The sequence below is a fragment of the Theropithecus gelada genome, chromosome 10, assembly GCF_003255815.1.
Source record: "Theropithecus gelada isolate Dixy chromosome 10, Tgel_1.0, whole genome shotgun sequence".
NCBI lineage: Eukaryota > Metazoa > Chordata > Mammalia > Primates > Cercopithecidae > Theropithecus > Theropithecus gelada.
The window spans coordinates 32,930,751-32,952,356 of record NC_037678.1 but is presented as its reverse complement, the minus strand read 5'-3'; the positions used below and the strand labels follow the sequence as shown (position 1 = coordinate 32,952,356).

Below are 21,606 nucleotides of genomic sequence, written 5' to 3'. Positions count from 1 at the left end.
GTTGGCCAGGCTGGTCTTGAACTCCTGGCCTCAGGTGATCCGCCCGCCTTGGCCTCCCAAAGTGCTGGGATTATAGGCATGAGCCACTGTGCCCAGCAGTATATTGGTTTTGTATTGCTCCATAACAAATAACCACAAACTTAGTGGCTTTAAACAACACCCCTCCATTAGGTCATAGTTCTGTAAGTTAACAGGCCAGGAATGGCCTGATTTTCTTCTCAATGTGTCACAAGTTTAAAGGTAAGGTGTTGCTGAAGCTGTGATCTCATCTGAGGTTCAGAGTTCTCTTTCAAACTTTTTCCAGTTGTTGGCAGAATTCAGTTCGTTGCGGTTGTAGGACTGAAGCCCCGGCTTCCTTGCTGGTTGTTGTCCAGAAACTGCTTTTATCTTTTAGAGATCACACTCAAAGTCCACAGGCAATTCACAGCATGGATGTTTTCTCCTTCAAGGCCAGCAGGTGGCTGTCTCTCACTCTTCAACTCTCTTTGACTTCTAAGGGTCACCTGATTAGGCCAGGCCCACCCAGGATAATCTTCCTCTTGATGAACTCAAATCAACCTAATAAGAGTGTGAAATGCTATCATATTTACAGGTCCAGCCCACACTCAAGGGGAGGGCATTATGCAGGGTGTGTTCACCAGGTGAGCAAGAATCTTGGCGGCCAGTTTAGTATTCTGCAACTCAGAGATAGGAAGCAGGAAACCACCCGGAATACTGCAGCTCCCTGGGAATAGCAGTGGCGGGACTTGATTACAAGCCCTAGTCGAGAATAGATGAGGAGCTGAGAGACACAGAAGGCTGTGGGGAGAGGGTATCCAGGAAGATGCTGGGTCCTTTGGTTGAAGGATACAGCTAGTCCACAGTTAGTTGGCACGGAGGGAGCTAGAAAAATAAACAGCCTGACCTCAGTTTCCTTTCTTTTTCTTTCTTTTTTTTTTTTTGTAACAGAGTTTTGCTCTTGTTGCCCAGGCTGGAGTGCAATGGCGTGATCTCGGCTCACTGCGACCTCCACCTCCTGGTTCAAGGGATTCTCCTGCCTCAGCCTCCCAAGTTGCTGGGATTACAAGTGCCCACCACCACGCCTGGCTAATTTTTTGTATTTTTGGTAGAGACAGGGTTTCGCCATGTTGGCCAAGCTTGTCTCGAACTCCTAACCTCAAGTAATCCACCTGCCTCAGCCTCTCAAAGTGCTGGGATTACAGGCATGAGCCACCGCACCCGGCCTTCTCCTTTCTTTTTTGAGATGCAGTCTCGCTCTGTCACCCAGGCTTGAGTGCAATGGCGAGGTCTTGGCTCACTATAACCTCCACCTCCCAGGTTCAAGCAATTCTCCTGCCTCAGCCTCCTGAGTAGCTGGGATTACAGGTGCATGCCACCACACCCAGCTAATTTTTGCAGTTTTAGTAGAGACGGGGTTTCACTATGTTGACCAGCTGCTCTCAAACTCCTGACCTCGTGATCTGCATGCCTCGGCCTCCCAAAGTGATGGCAAAGATCCCAAAGATTACAGGCATGAGCCACTGCGCCCGACCACTTTCTTACTTTCATCTTCTGTTGTGGTTGTCCTTTGGCTGATCTTAACACGAAGCTGAGTAAGCGAGCCAGCTTACTGATGCAGTCAGTAGAGGCCAACTTCTCAGGGAGATAACAGGTTGGGGGAGTATGGAGTGTGGATCGGGAGAGGTAAGGAGATGATATTTGGCACAAGTACTTCTTAGAGTCACACATCTTGTAATGATAGACCTCAGATTCAAATTCCAGTCTGTTTAAAGTCAAATCATACCATTTATGCATCCATCCATCCATCCTTCCGTTTCCTGAGTGCCTACTATGTGGCAGGCACTCTGCTAACCTAACAACCCAGTGAGAGACATACTTATATCCCTATTTTATAAATGCTTAAAGAGGTTAAGTAAATAATCCAGAGTCACAGCCTATGAGTGGCAAAGCTAGAATTCTAATTCCAAATTTGATTTCTACCCTCTCCACCCCCAACCACCCATATATACTGACCAACATATTCGTTCATCAGACTTTTACTGCATGTCTTAAGTAAGCTGTGCACTGTGTTCAGAGCTGAATGATACACCAGTCTTATGTCTTCATGATACCCACAGTCTGGTAGAAGAAACAGACCTGTACACAGGTTATTGTGCAGTGTTTGGGGACAGGAACTTTGAGAGAGGAACGAATGGTGCCCACTTGTGGGCATATAGGAGAGGTCTGCTCGGCTGGGGAAAGACAGCATCCTTTTGAGGTGGGTTTTGAAGGATTCATACGATTTTAAGGGGACAGTGCATCTTGGGAGGGCATCATATCTTTGTAGTTCTGGAGGGGGCACCACGGACGCTTCTGGACGACTTGGAGTCGTGTCTTGGGGAGAAAACTGCTCCTGTCTGGGCCCTGACTGCTGAGGAGGGAGCTGCCATGCACTTTTCCCTGGCATTTTTCCTACATGCTGAGTACAGAAGCTTTAGTTTTCTGGCATGTTCTGTGCATTCCTTTCCTGTTCTCCCTGGTTTTCCTTTCTCTTGTAGTATTTTAGTATTTATTTTACAGTGGTATTCAGTCTCTGAAGGCTTTTGAGGGCATCACGTGTAGCAGGCTGTGGTATTTTTAGGGGTTTAAGACTTTTTCTGAGGGAACCTCCCCCGTGTAGAGGGAGAGAGAGGGACACCCCGCTCAGGTTGGAGTCAGGGTCAGGGCCAGGCCCAGGCCCAGATTTGGCTGGCTGCCTCGTGTCCAAGCCTCAGAGGGAGGATCTGTGTTGGGCTTTGCTGAATTTTAAAATCTGAGTTCCTGCCATCAGGACACAGGGGTCACTTTTCTTCACTTTTGGGCAGCGCGTGTCCTCTCGTGTCCCTCCCATTGTGGCCGCCTGACCAGTGGCGAGGGACTCCTCGGTGTGGGTTTTCTGTCCTCTTTGCAGAAATGTCTAATTTGGGGCCTCTGCCCAGTTTGGGGTGGATGATTTGTTGTTGTTTTAAATTGCCATGTAGTACTGTTCATGTGTTGTATATTTCCGGTAAGAACCCCTTACCAGATACATGATTCCCCAAAACTGTCGTCCAAACTCTGGGCTCATTTTTTCCTTTGTGGTGCAGCAGCTTTTCAGTTTGCTGTAGCCCACATGGTTGTTCTTGCTTTCCTTGCATGTGACTTTGGTGCCCAATTAAAAAGAAATCATTCACAAACCATTCCATCCTCCATGAGGTTTTTACTATTCCTCTCTCTCTTTTTTAAACTCTTTCCAACCGATGAGCATGGATTCAAGTTGTCCTGAAAGGAAGCTCCCCCTGTCTTTTCTTACAGGAATTTTATAATTTTTTGTGGTTTCAGGTTTTGTGTTCAGGTCTTTAATCCATTTTGAGTTGATTTTTTGTGTACTGTGTAACAGACGGGTCCTATTTCTTTCTTTCTTCATTTTTATTTTTTGCATGTGGATATCAGTTTCCTCAAAATCATTTCATGAAGAAACTCTCCTGTGCCCATTGTGTCTTTCTGATGTCTGGTGCTGATTTCTTTTGCTCAGGAGGTATACCCAGTAGTGGGATTGCTAGCTCTTACCGTAGTTGTATTTTCTGTCATTTTCTTTGAGACAGGGTTTCTTCTGTCACCCAGGCTGCAGTGCAGTGATGCAATCACGGCTCACTGTGGCCTCTTACCTCCAAAGCCCAATCAGCCCTCCCACCTCAGCCTCCAGTAGCTGAGATCACAGGCACACACCACCATGCCTGGCTAAGTTTTTTATTTCTTTGTAGAGACAGGGTTTTGCCATGTTGCCCAGGCTGGCCTCAAACTCCTGAGCTCAAGCAATCTGCCCACACTGACCTCCTGGTAGCTGTATTTTCAGTTTTTTGAAAATAGTAACTTCCAACTCTTTACCATACAATATGTACTAATTTATCTTCCCATCAACAGGGTATAAGAGTTCCCTTTTCTCCAATTCCATACCAGCATTCTTTTTAAAATTTTATGGCCAGGAACAGTGGTTCATGCCTATAGTCCCAACGCTTTGGGAGGATAAGGCGAAGTGGTGCGCGCCTGTAGTCCCAGCACTTTGGGAGGATGAAGCGTGGTGGCAGGCTACGTAGTCCCAACACTTTGGGAGGATGAGGCGAGGTGGTGCGTGCCCCGGAGTCCCAGCGCTTTGGGAGGATGAGGCGAGGTGGTGCGCGCCTGTAGTCCCATATACTCGGGAGGCTGAAGTGGGATGATCACTTGAGCTAGGGAGGTCAAAGCTGCAGTGAGCTGGGATCACGACACTGCACTTCAGCTTGGGTGACACAGTGAGTCCCTGTCTCAAAAAATTAAAAAAAGATCTTTTTAGTAACATTTATTTCAGTAAGAGTAAAATGGTATCTGAATGTGGTTTTGAGGTACACATTTTTTTTCTTTTTTTGAGACGGAGTCTCACTCTGCCGCTCAGGCTAGAGTACAGTGGCATGATCTCAGCTCACTGCAAGCTCCACCTCCTGGCTTCACGCCATTCTCCTGCCTCAGCCTCCCAAGTAGCTGTGACTACAGGCGCCCGCCAGCACGCCTGGCTAACTTTTTTGTGTTTTAAAGTAGAGACAGGGTTTCACCGTGTTAGCCAGGATGGTCTCAATCTCCTGACCTCGTGATCTGCCCGCCTCAGCCTCCCAAAGTGCTAGGATTACAGGCGTGAGCCACCGCGCCCGGCTGAGGACTTTTTCTTACGTGTTGGTCAGTTTTGTGTCATCTTTGCAGAGAAGTCTACTCAGGTTCTTTGTTTTGGTTTGGTTATGTATTTTTATGCTACCTTGCGTTGTTTTTTTCTGTGTACATGTTTGATAACAACCAGTTATCACTTACACGATTCCCTCAGATTTTCTTTTTTTCCTTTTTTTTTTTTTTTTTTTTTTTGAGACAGTGTCTCATTCTCTCACCCAGGCTGGCACGCAGTGGCACATCACAGGGACATGTATATTGGCTACCTACAGCTTTGCAATGTAATTTGCTATCAGGGATTGTGAGTTCCCCAACTTTGTATTTTTCAGGATTCCTTAGATGTTCAGGGTCATTAGTGGTTCCAGGTGAATATTAGCATTTTATATCATATTTCTTAAATTTTTGGTGTATAATAAAGTACACAATTAGAGGTTATGCTGGGACATGTTTTTATCTTTGGGGACATTTTGATACATGTATATTTTGAGTAATGATCAAATCAGGGTACTTAGCATGACTGTTCCCTCATTGAGGTACTATTTCTTTGTTGTGAGTACATTCAAATTGCTCCCTTCTAGTTCTTTGAAAAATACAGTATTTTGTTAACCAGAGTTACCAAGCTGTGGTATAGAAAACCAGAATGTGTTTCTCCAAACTCACTGTAACTTCGTTTCCATAACCAATCCCTCCTATCCCCCTCCTTCCCCTCTCCTCAGGAAACCACTGCTGTACCTTCTGCTTGAAGGTAAAGTTTTTTGGATTCCATGTAAGTGCACCCATGTAGTGTTTGTCTTTCTCTGCCTAGTCGATTTCATTTAATGTAATGTCTTCCAGGTTCGTCTGTGTTTTTGCAAATGACATGACGTCATGAATTTATTCCTCCTAACGAAAACTTTGTACCCTTTGAACGGCATCTCCCTGTCTGCTTTACCCCCCAACACACCACAGCCTCTCATAACCCCTTTTCTACCCGTTATTTCTATAAATTTGGCTTTTTTAGATTCCACATATACATGAGATCATGTGGTACTTATCTTTCCTGTCTGGCTTATTTCACTTAGTGTAATGTTCTCCAGGTTTATTCATGTGGTTGCAAATGACACAATTTCCTTCTTTTAAAAAAAATGCCCAGCAGCACTAATCATTAGGGAAATGCAAATTAAAACCACAACAGTATCACTTTACATCTGTTAGAATGATTAATATTAAAAAAATGAAAGGTAACAAGTGTTGAGGAGGATGTGGAGAAAATGGAACCCTAGTACACTGTTGGAGTGAATGTAAATTAGTACAGGCATTATGAAAAACGGCATGAAAATTAATCAAAAAACTAAAAATAGAATTACCACATGAGGTCAGGTGCAGTGGCTCACACCTTTACTCCCAGCACTTCGGGAGGCTGAGTTTGGAGGACTGCTTGAGCCCATGAGGTGGAGGCTGCAGTGAGCCGAGATCATGCCACTGCATTCCAGCCTGGGCAACAGAGCAATACTTTCTCTCGGGAAAAAAAAAATTACCACATGACCCAGCAATCCTACTTCTGGCTATATATCTAAGGAAACTGAAATCAGTATGTCCAAAGAGATACCTACACCCCCATATTTACTGCAGCATTATTCACAACAGCCAAGATAGGGAACAACCTAAGTGTCTATCAACAGATGCATGGATAAAGTGTGTGTGTGTGTGTGTGTGTGTGTATATATATATATTTATTTTTTAAACTATAAGTTCTAGGGTACATGTGCACAACGTGCAGATTTGTTACATGTGTATACATGTGCTGTGTTGGTTTGCTGCACCCATTAACTCTTCATTTACATTAAGTATTTATTCTAATGCTATCCCTCCCCCATCCCTCCACCCCACAACAGGCCCCAGTGTGTGATGTTCCCCGCCCTGTGTCCAAGTGTTCTTATTGTTCAATTCCCACCTATAAGTGAGAACATGTGGTGTCTGGTTTTCTGTCCTTGCGATAGTTTGCTCAGAATGATGGTTTCCAGTTTCATCCATGTTGCTACAAAGGACATGAACTAGACTGGCTAGCCATATGTGGAAAGCTGAAACTGGATCCCTTCCTCACACCTTACACAAAAATTAATTCAAGATGGACTAAAGACTTAAATGTGAGACCTAAAACCATAAAAATCCTAGAAGCAAAAACCTAGGCAATACCATTCAGGACATAGGCATGGGCAAGGACTTCATGACTAAAACACTAAAGTACATATTTTTTTAAAGAAAATCTTCTTCAGTGATTTTCTTGTCTAGTTTTTCCATGCCTATTTTCAGCAGGTTGCATTAACATATACGTGGTGACTTAGCTTTCTAAAAAGAGCTATGGTATAATGAATATATGCCACTTGCCAGAAACCATGGTCAATACCATACGTACCTCATTCCTAAGTGACCTATAAACATAGCAAGGCCGGCATCACCATGTCCATTTTATAGATGAAAAGACTGAGGCTTGGTGGTGCTGAGAGATAGGTCTAAAGCTACAAGTTTACCAAGTAACAAAGTCAATTTAATCATAAGCACATTCATTTATTTGTTCACTTTTCAGATACAATGTTTAAAAACACGTCAAATGATTAAGCACTTCCTATTTGTTTTACTCTGAAATATAGTGATGTCCTTTGCCAGTTACTTAAAAATGTTTTGTCCTTACTCTGACGTATGAGTAACTGGTGTGTTTGTTTTTGAGAAGGGTCTTACTCTGTCATTCAGGCTGAAGTGCAGTGGCATGATGTCAGCTCACTGCAATCTCTGCCTCCCAGGCTCAAGTGATCCTCCTACCTCAGCCTCCCAAGTAGCTGGGATTACAGGCACACACCACCAGGTCTGGCTGATTTTTTGTAGAGAGGAGGTTTTTGCCTTGTTGTCCAGACTGGTCTTGAACTCTGAGTGCAAGCAATTTGCCCAATTGGCTTCCAAAAGTGCTGGATTACAAGCATGAACCATAGTGCCCTGCCTACTGTTGTTTTTTGATAGCTTGTTTGCCCTCTTCTTCCCTTTCTTACCCTCCCTCCCCTGATGGTCTCCCTCCCCTTTATAGATATAGGGTAAGTGGCCTCAAGCCAGTACCTTGGACATTTACCTCTACTATATTTTGGGCCAGGACATTATAACTAAATTTAATAACTATTTGAAGAAACAAACATCAAGTTAAGATTTTGCTACAAGAAAGGTGGGTGGACATATATGAATAGTTTGGGAGTAAATGTCAATCTTTACCTTCCTGAGGCCTTATATTTTTTGTTTTTGTCCTGGTAGTTACTTTCTACATTTTAAGTTTTTTTTCTTTTAAAACCTTTATTGTTGACAGGTTTTTCCACTTACATTATTTATCTCAGAAATCACAGGAGAGACTGTACCCTGTATTAGTTTTCTGTGGATGTGTAACCACCACAAATGTACTGGCTTAAACAACAAGTATTTATGATCTCTCAGTTCCTGTGTGGCACAGTTTCGTGTGTCCTATGCTCAGGGTCTCGCAAGGCTCAGTCAAGATCTTGCCTGGGCCATGCTCTTCCCTGAAAATTCTACTAGAGAGAAACTCACTTCCAGGCTTTTTCAGGTTGTTAGCAGAAGTAACTTCCTTGAGAGGCTGTAGTTCCAAGGAGCTCAGCTTTTTGCTGCCTGTTGGCTGAAAGCTGCCCACAGTTCCTTGCCACGTGGGCATCCTCAACTTAGCAGTTTACTACATCAAGCCAGCAAAGCGGATATGTGCCCCAGTCTCCTACGATGCAGTCCTAAATAATGTGGTCAAGGGAGTCTTAGACAATATAATCAATGGAATCAGAGGAATCACATCACTTTTGCTGTATTCTCTGGGTTAGAAGAAAGTCACAGATCCCACTCACATTGAAGAGGAAGGGATTTCACAAAATCATGGACACCAGGCACTTTATATCTATCCATGCCCTCATTTTACAGAACAACAGAAAGACCATAAAATGGAACTCTGAGAAATTATCATTCAACATACAACTTTAGTTGCCAAGCCCTCAGGCTACTTTTAAAAATATAAACGTATGTCCCAGTTTAGATATATGAATATTTCAAGTTTCCTGGAGTCCTTCTTTTAAGATCACAAAGAAGGAATGTAACTTTATAGCTTAGGTGATATATAAAAAAATGAAGATCAGATGTAACCAGAAACTGAGTTTTTTTCCTTTTCTTCATTTTTTTTTTTTTTTTTTTTTTTTTTTTGAGACGGAGTCCCACTGGAGTGCAGTGGCACGATCTCGGCTCACCACAACCTCCACCTCCCGGGTTCAAGCGATTGTCCTGCCTCAGCCTCCCGAGTAGCTGGGACTACAGGTGCACACCACCATGCCTGGCTAATTTTTGTATTTTTAGCAGAGACAGGGTTTTGCTATGTTGGCCAGGCTGGTCTTGAACTCCTGACCTCATGATCCGCCCACCTCAGCCTCCCAAAGTGCTGGGATTACAGGCATGGCCAACTATGCCCGGCCCAGAAACTGAGTTTCTACTCTGGCAAGTTAAACATAAAAAGTTAGTACATCTCAGGCTGGGTGCAGTGGCTCAGGCCTGCAATCCCAGCACTGTGGGAGGCCCAGGTGGGCAGATCACCTAAGGTCAGGAGTTCAAGATCAGCCTGGCCAACATGGTGAAACCCCGTCTCTACTAAAAGTACAAAAATCAGCTGGGCCTGGTGGCAGGTGCCTGTAATCCTAGCTACTTGGGAGGCTGAGGTAGGAGAATCTCTTGAACCTGGGAGGCAGAGGTTGCAGTTAGCCGAGATTGTGCCACTGCACTCCAGCCTGGACAACAGAGCAGACTCAGTCTTTAAAAAAAAAAAAAAAGGCTGGGTGCAGTGGCTCAAGCCTGTAATCCCAGCACTTTGGGAGGCTGAGACGGGCGGATCACTAGGTCAGGAGATCGAGACCACCCTGGCTAACACGGTGAAACCCTGTCTCTACTAAAAAATACAAAAAACTAGCTGGGCGAGGTGGCGGGCGCCTGTAGTCCCAGCTACTCGGGAGGCTGAGGCAGGAGAATGGTGTAAACCCGGGAGGCGGAGCTTGCAGTGAGCAGAGATCACGCCACTGCACTCCAGCCTGGGCGACAGAGCGAGACTCCGTCTCAAAAAAAAAAAAAAAAAAAAGGTACATTTTGTGAAAACGAAAACATGTTTTTGCTTAAATGAATGTATATACTCTTTTCTAACTTGAATTTATTCCCCTATTCTTAGCGTATGAACTTTTTAATAGACTTTAACTTCTAAACAGTGAATTGAAATTCTCAATACAGTGAATTCTATAGGAAAAAAGAATACTACATAAAATGATTATTGTTCATGTATTAGTCACTTCTACAAATTACTTAAAGCAAAACTATTAGAAGGCAGGCCATAATTAAGGGAAGATCTCAAGAAGACTCCTAGTGCAGTTCTTAATATTTTTACTCCTGATTTTCATACTATTATTAATAATGATAAACCTCTCATTTGAAAATACTTGTACAAGGAAGCAGAACAAGTGAAATGATTTTGTAAACCCCAGCCAATCTCCAAGAGAATAATGATCATATTAAAAGTAATGGCAATGACATCACTCTGCATTAGTAAATAAGAGTTTGTTTATGAAGCCCTTTTACATGCCCCAAACCAAACTTGATTTCCAGTGACAATATGTTAATATTATGCTTTATAGAGCTCTGAGCCACACACTGATTATTTGTTCATGTGTTAAGGTAAATGCAAGATTTTTCCCTGGTCCCATGCCCAAGCACTTGCCTGATTCTCACATTTAATTACTTGGGCATATCTTTTTTTTTTTTTTTTTTTTTTTTGAGACGGAGTCTCGCTCTGTCGCCCGGGCTGGAGTGCAGTGGCCGGATCTCAGCTCACTGCAAGCTCCGCCTCCCGGGTTTACGCCATTCTCCTGCCTCAGCCTCCCAAGTAACTGGGACTACAGGCGCCCGCCATCTCGCCTGGCTAGTTTTTTGTATTTTTTAATAGAGACGCGGTTTCACCGTGTTCGCCAGGATGGTCTCGATCTTCTGACCTCGTGATCCACCCGTCTCGGCCTCCCAAAGTGCTGGGATTACAGGCTTGAGCCTCCGCGCCCGGCCGGGCATATCTTGATTACTGTATCTTTGGTACTGCATTTTCGAAAGAGGGCATTCATTTTATCCACGGATAATGTTTATCATCAAAAAAAGAACCTACCCTTACTTTATTGCATAGATTGTCTGAAGTCCATGGCTCTTGTTAGAAAATTTACCCATATTTTAGTAAAATTTTTGTCCTAAGACTGGGTAGAGCTAGGTGGGGCAAATTTGCCTCTGCTCCATGTCAGCTTCCATGGCTCATTGGGAAGACTGAAGGGTTCATTTTCTTTATTTTGAGACAAAGTCTCGCTCTTTCGCCCAGCCTGTAGTGCAATGGCACAATCTCAGCTCACTGCAACCTCTGCCTCTCTGGTTCAAGTGATTCTCCTGCCTCAGCCTCCAGAGTAGCTGGGACTACAGGCATGTGCCACCATGCCCGGTTAATTTTTTCTATTTTTAGAAGAGATGGGGTTTCACCGTGTTAGCCAGGATGGTCTCGATGGGCTGACCTCGTGATCTGCCCGCCTTGGCCTCCCAAAGTGCTGGGATTACAGGCATAAGCCACCGTGCCCAGCCTGTTATGGCTTTTTAAAAATAATTGGAAAGAGGTCCACATAGTAAGAGAGTGAGGTCTTCCACAACCAATCAACAAGGAGCTGAGTCTTCTCACCAACGGCCATGGGATGAGGCATCTTGGAAGCTGATTCACTTATAGCAAAGTGTAAGAAATTTTCAAAGTATTTTTTTTTGTTTTGTTTTGTTTTGTTTTTTTTTTTTGAGACGGAGTCTCGCTCTGTGGCCCAGGCTGGAGTGCAGTGGCCGGATCTCAGCTCACTGCAAGCTCCGCCTCCTGGGTTCACGCCATTCTCCCGCCTCAGCCTCCCGAGTAGCTGGGACTACAGGCGCCCGCCACCTCGCCCGGCTAGTTTTTTGTATTTTTTTTTAGTAGAGACGGGGTTTCACCGTGTTAGCCAGGATGGTCTCAATCTCCTGACCTCGTGATCCGCCCGTCTCGGCCTCCCAAAGTGCTGGGATTACAGGCTTGAGCCACCGCGCCCGGCCTTTTTTTTTTTTTTTTTTTTTTTTGACACAGAGTTTTGCTCAGGGGCTCAAGCTGGAGTGCAGTAGTGTGATCTTGGCTCACTGCAACCTCTGCCTCCCAGGTTCAAGCAATTCTCATGCCTCAGCCTCCCAAGAAGCTGGGATTACAGGCATGTGCCACCATGCATGGTTACTTTTTTATTTTATTTTTTTATTTTTAGTAGGGACAGGGTTTTTCCGTGTTGGTCAGGCTGGTCTCAAACTCCTGGCCTCAAGCAGTCCTCCTGCCTCAGCCTTCCCAAGTACTGTGATTACAGGTGTGAGTCACCATGCCCAGCCAGAAAGAGTAATTTACCACTAATCACCTCCTCCTCTTTCCTGTTACTATTGTCCAGCATTTTATTTTCACCTCAATTTTTCTATTGCCCAAGTTGGTTATCTATTGCCCAAGTTGGTTATACTCCTAAGGTGCTTATTCAGATTTACCTGTGTTTACCAGTTTCTTTACCCACTGCTATGCCAGTTATGAATTTACTGCCTCTCAGCTCCCAAACTCAGCTTGGTTGTCTTGTGTATTGATACTGGAGCTGGATCCTGTGTACTTGGATTTCTCCTTTACCAGCTGATACAATGCCACGTTATACTTGGTCAGTAAGGGGAAACAGGTTCACTGCAGAGGAAAGTGGCTTCTCTTTCTGGTTCCTGTGTTCTCCCATTCTTGTCTTCTTAGTCCTATTGGCAGCAGTGTGCATGCATCCTGCAACAAGTTTTGCTGACACTCTGGAGTGGGGCTTTCTACTTACCAATGTGAGCTCAGAATCCCTTGCTCTCTAGCCTTGCTTCTTGCATTTTCTTCTTCCTGGGATCAAATTTCTTCTCTTTCTTTTATTGTGTGGGTTATTATTATTATTTTTTTTTTAGATGGAGTTTTGCTCTTATTGCCCAGGCTGGAGTGTAATGGTGCGATCTCGGCTCACCACAACCTCTGCCTCCTGGGTTCAAGTGATTCTCCTGCCTCAGCCTCCTGAGTAGCTGGAATTACAGGCATGTGCCACCACGCCCACCTAATTTTGTATTTTTAGTAGAGACAGGGTTTCTCCATGTTGGTCAGGCTGGTCTCGAACTCCTGACCTCAGGTGACCTGCCTGCCTCAGCCTCCCAAAATGCTGGGATTACAGGCGTGAGCCACTGCGTGTGGTCTCTTTTATTGTTTTAAGGAGGGCTTATTAGTAGTAAATTCTGTCTTTGTTTAGCACTTGATCTTCAATGATGAACATGTCTTTCCTGAGCACCCACTTTTGAATGATAATTTGGGTATAAAATTCTAGATTGGCAGTTAATTCCTCTCAAGACTTACAAGATATGATTCCACTCACTTTTGTCTTTTTTGTTTTATGAAGTTTGCTTCTAGTTTAATTTCCTTATAAATAATCTGACTATCCTTTTACTGATTCTGCTGTCTTTAATGTTTGAAAGTTTCACTTTTTTGTCTAGATGTGAATTTCTTATGTTTTCCGCTATCACTGTGTGTTCTGAATCTGAAAATGAGTTATTTTATTTCTAAAGTCAAGTCAGCCAGTATCACTTTAAACGCTTCCTCTTACTCATTTTCCAGTTTTTCCTTCTGGTACCTTCTACTGACATATGCTGGACTTTTATATTCTATCCTACATACCTCTTAACCTTTTATATTTTTAAATTTTCATCTCTTTCTGCTATCTCTTGATAATGTCTTCAAATGTATTCTCTTTTTCTGTCTTTAATGGTTTTTTAATGTCACGTTTATCCTGTTCACTTAGTATTTCAATGATCTTTGTTTAATTCTGGTATTAGAAAGTTGTGTCTAATCTTTACTTTATCCTGTCCACTAGGTTTTATTATTTCAATTACAATATTTTTCATTCTGCATTTTTTTTGCCATCTGTTCTTGAGAATCTTTTTTTTTTTTTTTTTTTAACTTTAAATCCTTATATTTGCCTTTACTTATATAAAACTCTTGGTGGGTTATGTGTAAATCTGTTCTTTCGTGTATCTGCTGACCATCCCTCATGGGACTTGTTTACTCATGTGTTTTGTAATTGTGGATTGTGAAGTCATCTTAAGTGGGGCTTTTCTGTGGGAGGTTGTGGGGCCTAGGTTATGGCTATGCTCCTACAGAGTGATACACTGTGCATCCTCCTAACACCTGAGTTGACACTGTCCTGGAACCAATTTAAATTGCCACCTGTAGTTTTCCACACTAAGTAATTTAAATTTTGGACTCAAAACCATGGCAAGATGTATTTCCAGGGTTTCAATTTGGAAAGATAAACTTTAATTTAAGAAAAATCCGGATTCTAGAGACCTCTTCTGTGAGAATAGCTTTTTAGTTGCATCTAGATAGGCAGAAAAACTTAAGCTGCTAGCAACTATCAACTTTAATAATTCACCCACCCCCATCCTCGACTGCCACAATATCACCTCAACTATCTACTTCTATTTATTTTTCGTATTTGTAAATTTTCTTTTCACATTGTATGGTATGGCTGCATGATAATTTACTTAAACCTTTATTTAAAAGCTTTCGGATTGTTTTTTCTATTTTAATACACAGTATTTCTATGAAAATTCTCAAAGGTATTGAGTATTGTGGATATTATTTAGGATAGAGTATAAAGGTTAAATAACTAATCTAGTATCGATCTTCCAGTACCTGTGAAAATTTTCAGGTTGTATGAAATTTTGTCCAGCAGCATTCAGCACCACAGGGAAGGCAAATACTTGGAATCAACCAGGTTGGGTTTTTCTCTTCAGAAGAGTAAAATAAAGGAAAGAGTCAGTGTGGTTAGGCTCGGTGTGGTGGCTCATGCCTGTAATCCCAGCACTTTGGGAGACTGAGGCAGGAAGATTGCTTGAGCTCAGGAGTTTGAAACCAGCCTGGGAAATATGGTGAAACCCCGTCTCTACTAAAAATACAAAAATTAGCCAGGTGTGGTGGCAGGGGCCTGTAGACCCAGCTACTTGGAGGGCTGAGGTGGGAGGGGATCACTTGAGCCCAGGAGGTCGAAGCTACAGTGAGCTGAAATTGCACTAGTGCACTCCAGCCTGGGTGACAAAGTGAGACCCTGTTATGAAAGAAAAAAAAGAAAAGAAAAGGAAAGAAAAAAAGGACAGGAGGCAGTGGCCAGAACAGCATGTAAGTGGGATAATTCTTGGGTAATGAAAAGGACTAGAATGCAGGTGATGGACTTTGGTGACAAAATGCAAACTATGCATACAACAAGGAGAGTTAATGTTCAGAATATGTGAAAAAACTTTCACAATAACTCCAAGGAAAGACTTAGGTTTTCACTACAAAGAAATGCTAAGTGCTGAGGTGATAGATCTACTAAATACCCTGATTTGACTATTGCTCAATGCACACATGTACAGAAACATCACACTGTATCCCACAAATATCCACAATTATCACATATCAATTAAAATAAAACTTCTAAAATATGGAAAACTTCTTAAAAGTAAACAAACAAACAAAAATCAGGAAAAGCAGAGGCCATAGAATTAAATCAGGCCATTTAAATGGACATTCAAGTCAGTCAGGATGAACTCAAGTATAAGACTTTAGGAAAAGTGTGAAAGTTTTCACTGAAAATTTCCAAGAGATCTGAAGGTGGCAGTGCCAGGGAACTAGCAGTGGGGGTGGGTAGCACATGTTTCTAAGAGCAAGAGATTTTCTAATAGGAGGAGAGAAATAATGATTCCCAAGGAATTGGAAGGAGCAAAGAGACTCTATAAACCACATTCCCACCTGAAGTACTTTAAGTACTCTGGAGTTTGAGACAATGTGTAATCTCTACTTGACATCCAAGGGAAGCAATGCCCTCAAGGGAAATCCAGGTTACAGTTACAGCCAGGAGATGCAAGGAACTGTCAAAGATAGAGCAGCCAAAGGAAATCAGGACATTGGCTTGTCATACAGCTGGACTTCCAGAGATGACAACTGAATGTTTTGTGCAGTGTGGGAGGAAAGGGGTGCTGGACCAAGGGAGAGAATTCAGAATATAGTGGTAAGAGTGCAGGAGAGAATGGGAGAACAAAGGGGCTTAGGGTTTGGATAGTGATCACAGAAACCAGGAATGTTCAGCAGAGAGGGTTGCTTCATCAGACAAAAGAATGGAGAAGTGTGCAGGGGCCTTCTTAGCCATCCCACATGGAATCAGATAGCTCAGCAAGAAAGTCTAAATCTAGTCATTACATGTCCAGGAGTGGGCAGTCCTCCTGCTAGCATTGGCCCTATGTTTATGGTTCCTGTTAAGAGGACAGGGGAACAGGGACCAAGAGGTTACTACAGAAAGTCAAGTTGTGCTCTGAAGCGCCCCCTGCAGGACCCTGTCCAGAGAGACAGGAGCGGTTGAGGCTGCTGGTCAGCACTCTGGGCTATTTTGTGCTCCCTCCCACCTGCTCCTCCTTTTGGCCCAAGTTCTAGTCCCACTTGCTTTGTCACCCCCTCCTATGGCAGCTTCCTCTCTGGTCTTCAGTGTCCTCGTTGATACAGTGAACATAGCATCTCTCCTCTAATCACATATATTCATACAGTAAATAAATGATGTGAAAGTACTTTGAAAAATGTAAGTGAAAGACTGGAGCACTGACTTCTTCCCATTTTCCCAAGTCCTGCTTCAGAACCACTCTCCTAGGCCCCAAGCCCCTAACTCCTTCTTGGCCGTTTAATCAAACTTTGCCTACAGAAGGGCATAACTATATGGTATCCCCAGAACGGGGACTAATATTACAGCCCCCATTTCTTCTCTTTGCTATTTGCCATGATACTCTTAAACCTAGAGACTGGGATCCTCTCCCTAGGCCAAAAGGGAGGGGCACATAGGCATCATAATGGGCATTCAGACATGGTATGATGCGAGGGGTGGGCATGAGATAAATGCTGGAGTAGGTCTGGGCAACACCCCAGTTACTCATTTGGACTCACTGGGACAAGTGCTTAACTAGAATTCTCAATGAAGAAATGACAAGAAGGCTCCCTCCAATTTCTCAATTTCCACCCCGCCCGATACCCAGTTTGATTCCGCACCCTCCTAATCCATGCCACCCTTGTAATCCAACCCGCTCTCCTAAGGCAACCCACTTACCCCCCCTTTATCCTCAATCTGCCAAGACTCTTTCTCCTCTCCAGAAGTATGTAGATTTTTCAGTTTTCTGCTCTCACTGTTATCCCACTGTGGCTCATGCCTGCCCTCCCCACTACCCTACCCTAAAACTCTTCCTGCCCTGCTCTTCTGCTCTTCATCACAGACTATCTATTTGCCAATGCCGTGGCCCCACAACTCTTTCTGGCAACTTCCCTATCTATGCCTCTAGCCCTCTTAGCCCTGCTTGCCAAAGCTGTGGTTTCAGAGCTCTTTCCTGTGACTCCTCTATCTATCCACCTACTCCTCCTCCTAGCCCTGCTTGCCAGTGCTGTGGTCCCAGAATTCCTTCCTGTCACTCCCCTGTCTATCCGCCTACTCCTCATCCTAGCCCTACTACTTCCCGATACTCTAGTCCCAGAACTCTTTCCTGTGACTCCTTTATCTATTCCTCTACCACTACTTCTAGCTCTGTTTGCGAATGCTGTGGTCCCTGAACTTTTTCCTGTCACTCCCCTATCGATCCCCCTACTCCTCCTTGTAGCCCTTCTTTCTAGAACTCAGCCTCCAGCCCTGCCACCTGCAACCAGACCTGGCGATTCAAAGATCTCATCTTGGAGATGTTTTTCCTGCTCCTGGAGCAGTTTTGGTGCAGTTCAGAATGGCCAGGACCATGGCTTCAGCAGCCTGACCTGGTGGACAAAGAGAAGCAAGACAATGGCAAACCTGCATTCAGCCTCAGTAAGTCACGGGAGCCCTTTCCATGGCCAGGTCCTGGTCACCTACTGCTATCTGTATTTTGCCTTCACTCCCATCTCGTTAATCCTCTTTGATTTTCTTTCTCTAAACAGTCTGCTCCTTTCCTTCCCTGCCTGATCAGCCAGATGGCCTAAGCTTCTACATTTGTCCCTGGCTTCTCCATGGAACTCAGTCTGTAGCCACAGAACAAACCACAGGGCCAGAGACAGAGAAAATAGAGGTGAATGAGGAGTGGGAAGCACCTCATCTGTTCTCAAGGAGGGTAAGTCCTGCCCTGGGTTAAAGTAAGGGCAAGAACCATTACCCCTGAGAGCTCACAGGGCACAAGGCCCCTGCTAGAGACAGAGCGAGACTCAGTTTTGATTTTGTTCATGTTTTTTGGGTCTTGTTTATTCCAGAATTTATTTGTATTCACCCTAGGATTCCAGAACCACGGCAGGGACTTTAGATATCTAGAGTCAACAGAATCTCAATTAAAATCTCACTATATTTTTGAGAATTTGACAACTAAAATTTATACAGAAATGCAAAAAGCCAAGGTTAGTCCACATTCTCCTAAGACATTTTTGCCTACCAGATACCAGAACTCATCATGAAAATTATAGTAATTAAGATAGTGTAGGAGTGGGGAAAACACAGACAAGCAGACAAATGCCACAGATCCAGAGCACAAGGACTGCCACACTGCTCTGCCCATGCATGGCTACTGAACACTTGAGACATGCTATTAAGTGTAGAACTTACACTGGAATTTTGTTGTTGTTTTTAAAAAGAATTATTTATTTACCAAATCTGAGACATGTTAGATACAACCAATTTTGTTTACATATTTTAAATCGATTTTGAAGTGTTACACACACACACACACACACACACGCATACAACAGTTGTCCTGAGGTGAAAGTCACCTCAATAAACTGTTGCAAGTGTTCTCACCCAAGGTTGAAAAATTGTTTATCCTGAACATGAAAACCTGTAACAAACTTAATTATGTAAAAGTCATTACTTGTAGTTTTCCCGTTGCAAAGATAAAAAAAAAAAGTACAACTAATATATATGAGTCATAATGTAATCCTGGATTGTCCCCATACCAAAACCAGAGGCTCTTCTAATTTTTTTTTTTTTTTTTTTTTTGGAGACGGAGTCTCGCTGTGTCCCCCAGGCCGGAGTGCAGTGGCGCGACCTCGGCTCACTGCAAACTCCGCCTCCCGGGTTCACGCCATTCTCCTGCCTCAGCCTCCTGAGTAGCTGGGACTACAGGCGCCCACTACTGCGCCCGGCTAATTTTTTGTATTTTTAGTAGAGACGGGGTTTCACCGTGGTCTCGATCTCCTGACCTTGTGATCCGCCCGCCTCGGCCTCCCAAAGTGCTGGGATTACAGGCGTGAGCCACCGCGACCGGCCGGCTCTTCTAATTTTAAACCCATCATCGGAGAACAAGAGAAAGTCATTTCATTTTACACAAAGCAAAATTTACATGTGTTGAAAAAGAAAGACCTAAAGAAAGACCGAAACAAAAACCCTGGGGCGGACACTGATGCCCAAAACAAAGACCGCTGATCAAAAATAAAATGGTGGCTATATATCACTGCAATGAAATCCAAGAGGCTTCAACCCTTTGGCATCAGAAATCCAGATTTTTCCAATTATGTAAATGCATGTTTCTTATGTGCCAAGAGTGAGGGAAGTGGATGTGCCAGTGTGGAAAGAAAAAGAGCCACCACTCACTGGCAATTTTAAACCCATCATCAGAGAACAAGAGAAAGTCATTTCGATTCTCTCACCCAGGGAACTAGCTTTAACAGAAAATTAGAAGGTCAGGCAGAAACCCAAAAATGATTATTAGCTACTTGTGTCATCAATTTAACTGGAGGTGACTGAGTCCTAAGGTTCAATGTAAAAATGTATGGGGCAAAATGTATGCTGAGTTGTAGCTTTAAAGCAAAACAAGAAAACAAAGTAGAAAAGTACCCAGCCTGGCAGCATACGCCCAAGTCAGAGAGCTCTGCCATTAGGATGGGCAGAAACCATCAAGATTCATACTGTTGTTTCTCCTAAGGACTCAACAAAATCTTAGTGACCTGAACCACAAATTGAGGGAGTCCGAAGAATGCAGTCATTTTAGTACAGTACAGGCTTTGTGCTGACTTCCTGAACAAACTGCATTTTATTGTGAAAACAAAAAGAAGAAATAATAAAAAACTATACCCCATATTTCACTTAATGGAGGGAGCATTCAAATAAGAAATTATGCCAATCAACTGTCAAATTTCCACTATAACTTTTCTGAAAAGGTGTTTCCCCCCACAATATCCCAGTATCTATTAATCACAAAGAAACATAAGTTGTGAATGTATAGTTCAGAAAATAAAAATGGAGAAACTAATGATATTATTATGACCAAGCTGTTTGGTAAACAGTGAATTCAGAGTTTAGGATCATCAGGAAGAGGCCTTTTTTTTTTTTTTGAGACAGAGTCTCTGTCACCTAGACTGGAGTGCAGTGGTGTGATCTTGGCTCACTGCAACCTCCACCTCCTGGGTTCAAGGGATTCTCTTTCCTCAGCCTCCTGAGTAGCTGGGATTACAGGCTCACAGCACCACGCCCAGCTAATTTTTGTATTTTTAGTAGAGACAGGGTTTCACCATGTTGGTCAGGCTGGTCTTGAACTCCTGACCTTGTGATCCGCTGGGATCACAGGCGTAAGCCACCGTGACCAGCCAGGAAGAGGCTTCTTAAATAAGCCTCTGGACTTCAAAAAAGCTTTTCAGGTAGTAGATCTGTCCCAATGTCATGGCAACTAGAACAAGAGCTTCAAAGAAGGACCAAAGAACCACTCTGCTGTTTGTGTTGTTGTTGATGGCTCCATGTATCCTCTCCCGATTTCCATGTATTCCTGTTTGTGCTTTCCAGCTGTCATCGCCACTGCTAGCTCACTGATCATTTCTTCTAAGTTGTTCTGGTGAGCTTCTTTTTCCATGTCTTGTCCTTTTGGAGCCTCCCCAATATCAATGGTGAACATCACTATTTTTGGAGTCATGGTAGACATCTGGTTACTAAAACAAACTTCGGAATCCATGTGAGCAGCAAATGTGTATTTCCCACTGGATTCTCCATCTCCTATGTAAATCCCTTTATTATCTGGTCCTATTATCTCCACATTGATGTCCAGGAAGCTGCCCTCCGCCACCTCAGAGATGAGGCCCATCTTGGTACCCGAGGTGACCCGCTCAAAGAAGCACTCCTCGGCATGTGGGTTGATGCTAATAAAGTAGCCTGAGACCATGGCCAGGAGCGCGGCCAGGAGCACCAGCAGGTCAGCAAGGGTCACCATGGTGGGGCTGGGGCCGAAGCCAGGACCTGGACTGCGGCCTCCAGAGGCGCCCCTGCTGCCGCCCCGCTAGAATTTTAAACAGTAGGAAAAACGGGCTGGGTACGGTGGTTCACGCCTGTAATCCCAGCACTTTGGGAGACCAAGGTGGGTGGATCACGAGGTCAGGAGTTCGAGACCAGCCTGGCCAAGACAGTGAAACCCCATCTCTATTAAAAATACCAAAAAAAAAAAAAAAAAAAAAAAAAAAAAAATTAGCTGGGAGCAGTGGCAGGTGCCTGTAATCCCAGCTACTCAGGAGGCTGAGGCAGGAGAAAATAAATAAATAAAGTAGAAAGAACAATGTCAAATGTCTCAATTTTTTTTTTTTTTCTTGAGATAGGAGTTTCACTCTTGTTGCCCAGGCTGGAGTGTAATAATGCAATCTCGGCTCACTGCAACCTCCATCTCCTGGGTTTAAGCAGTTCTCCTGCCTCAGCCTCCCAAGTAGCTGGGATTACAGACATGCTCCACCACGACAGGCTAATTTTTTGTATTTAGTAGAGACAGAGTCTCACCATGTTGGTCAGGCTGGTCTCC

The 21,606-nt window shown here is 43.7% G+C and overlaps 1 pseudogene; it reads right to left on the bottom strand.

The window, feature by feature from the left end:
- Nucleotides 1–20,431: 20,431 nt before the first annotated feature.
- LOC112633164 lies at nucleotides 20,432–21,030 on the bottom strand (annotated as a pseudogene).
- Between the last annotated feature and the right edge of the window lie 576 nt (nucleotides 21,031–21,606).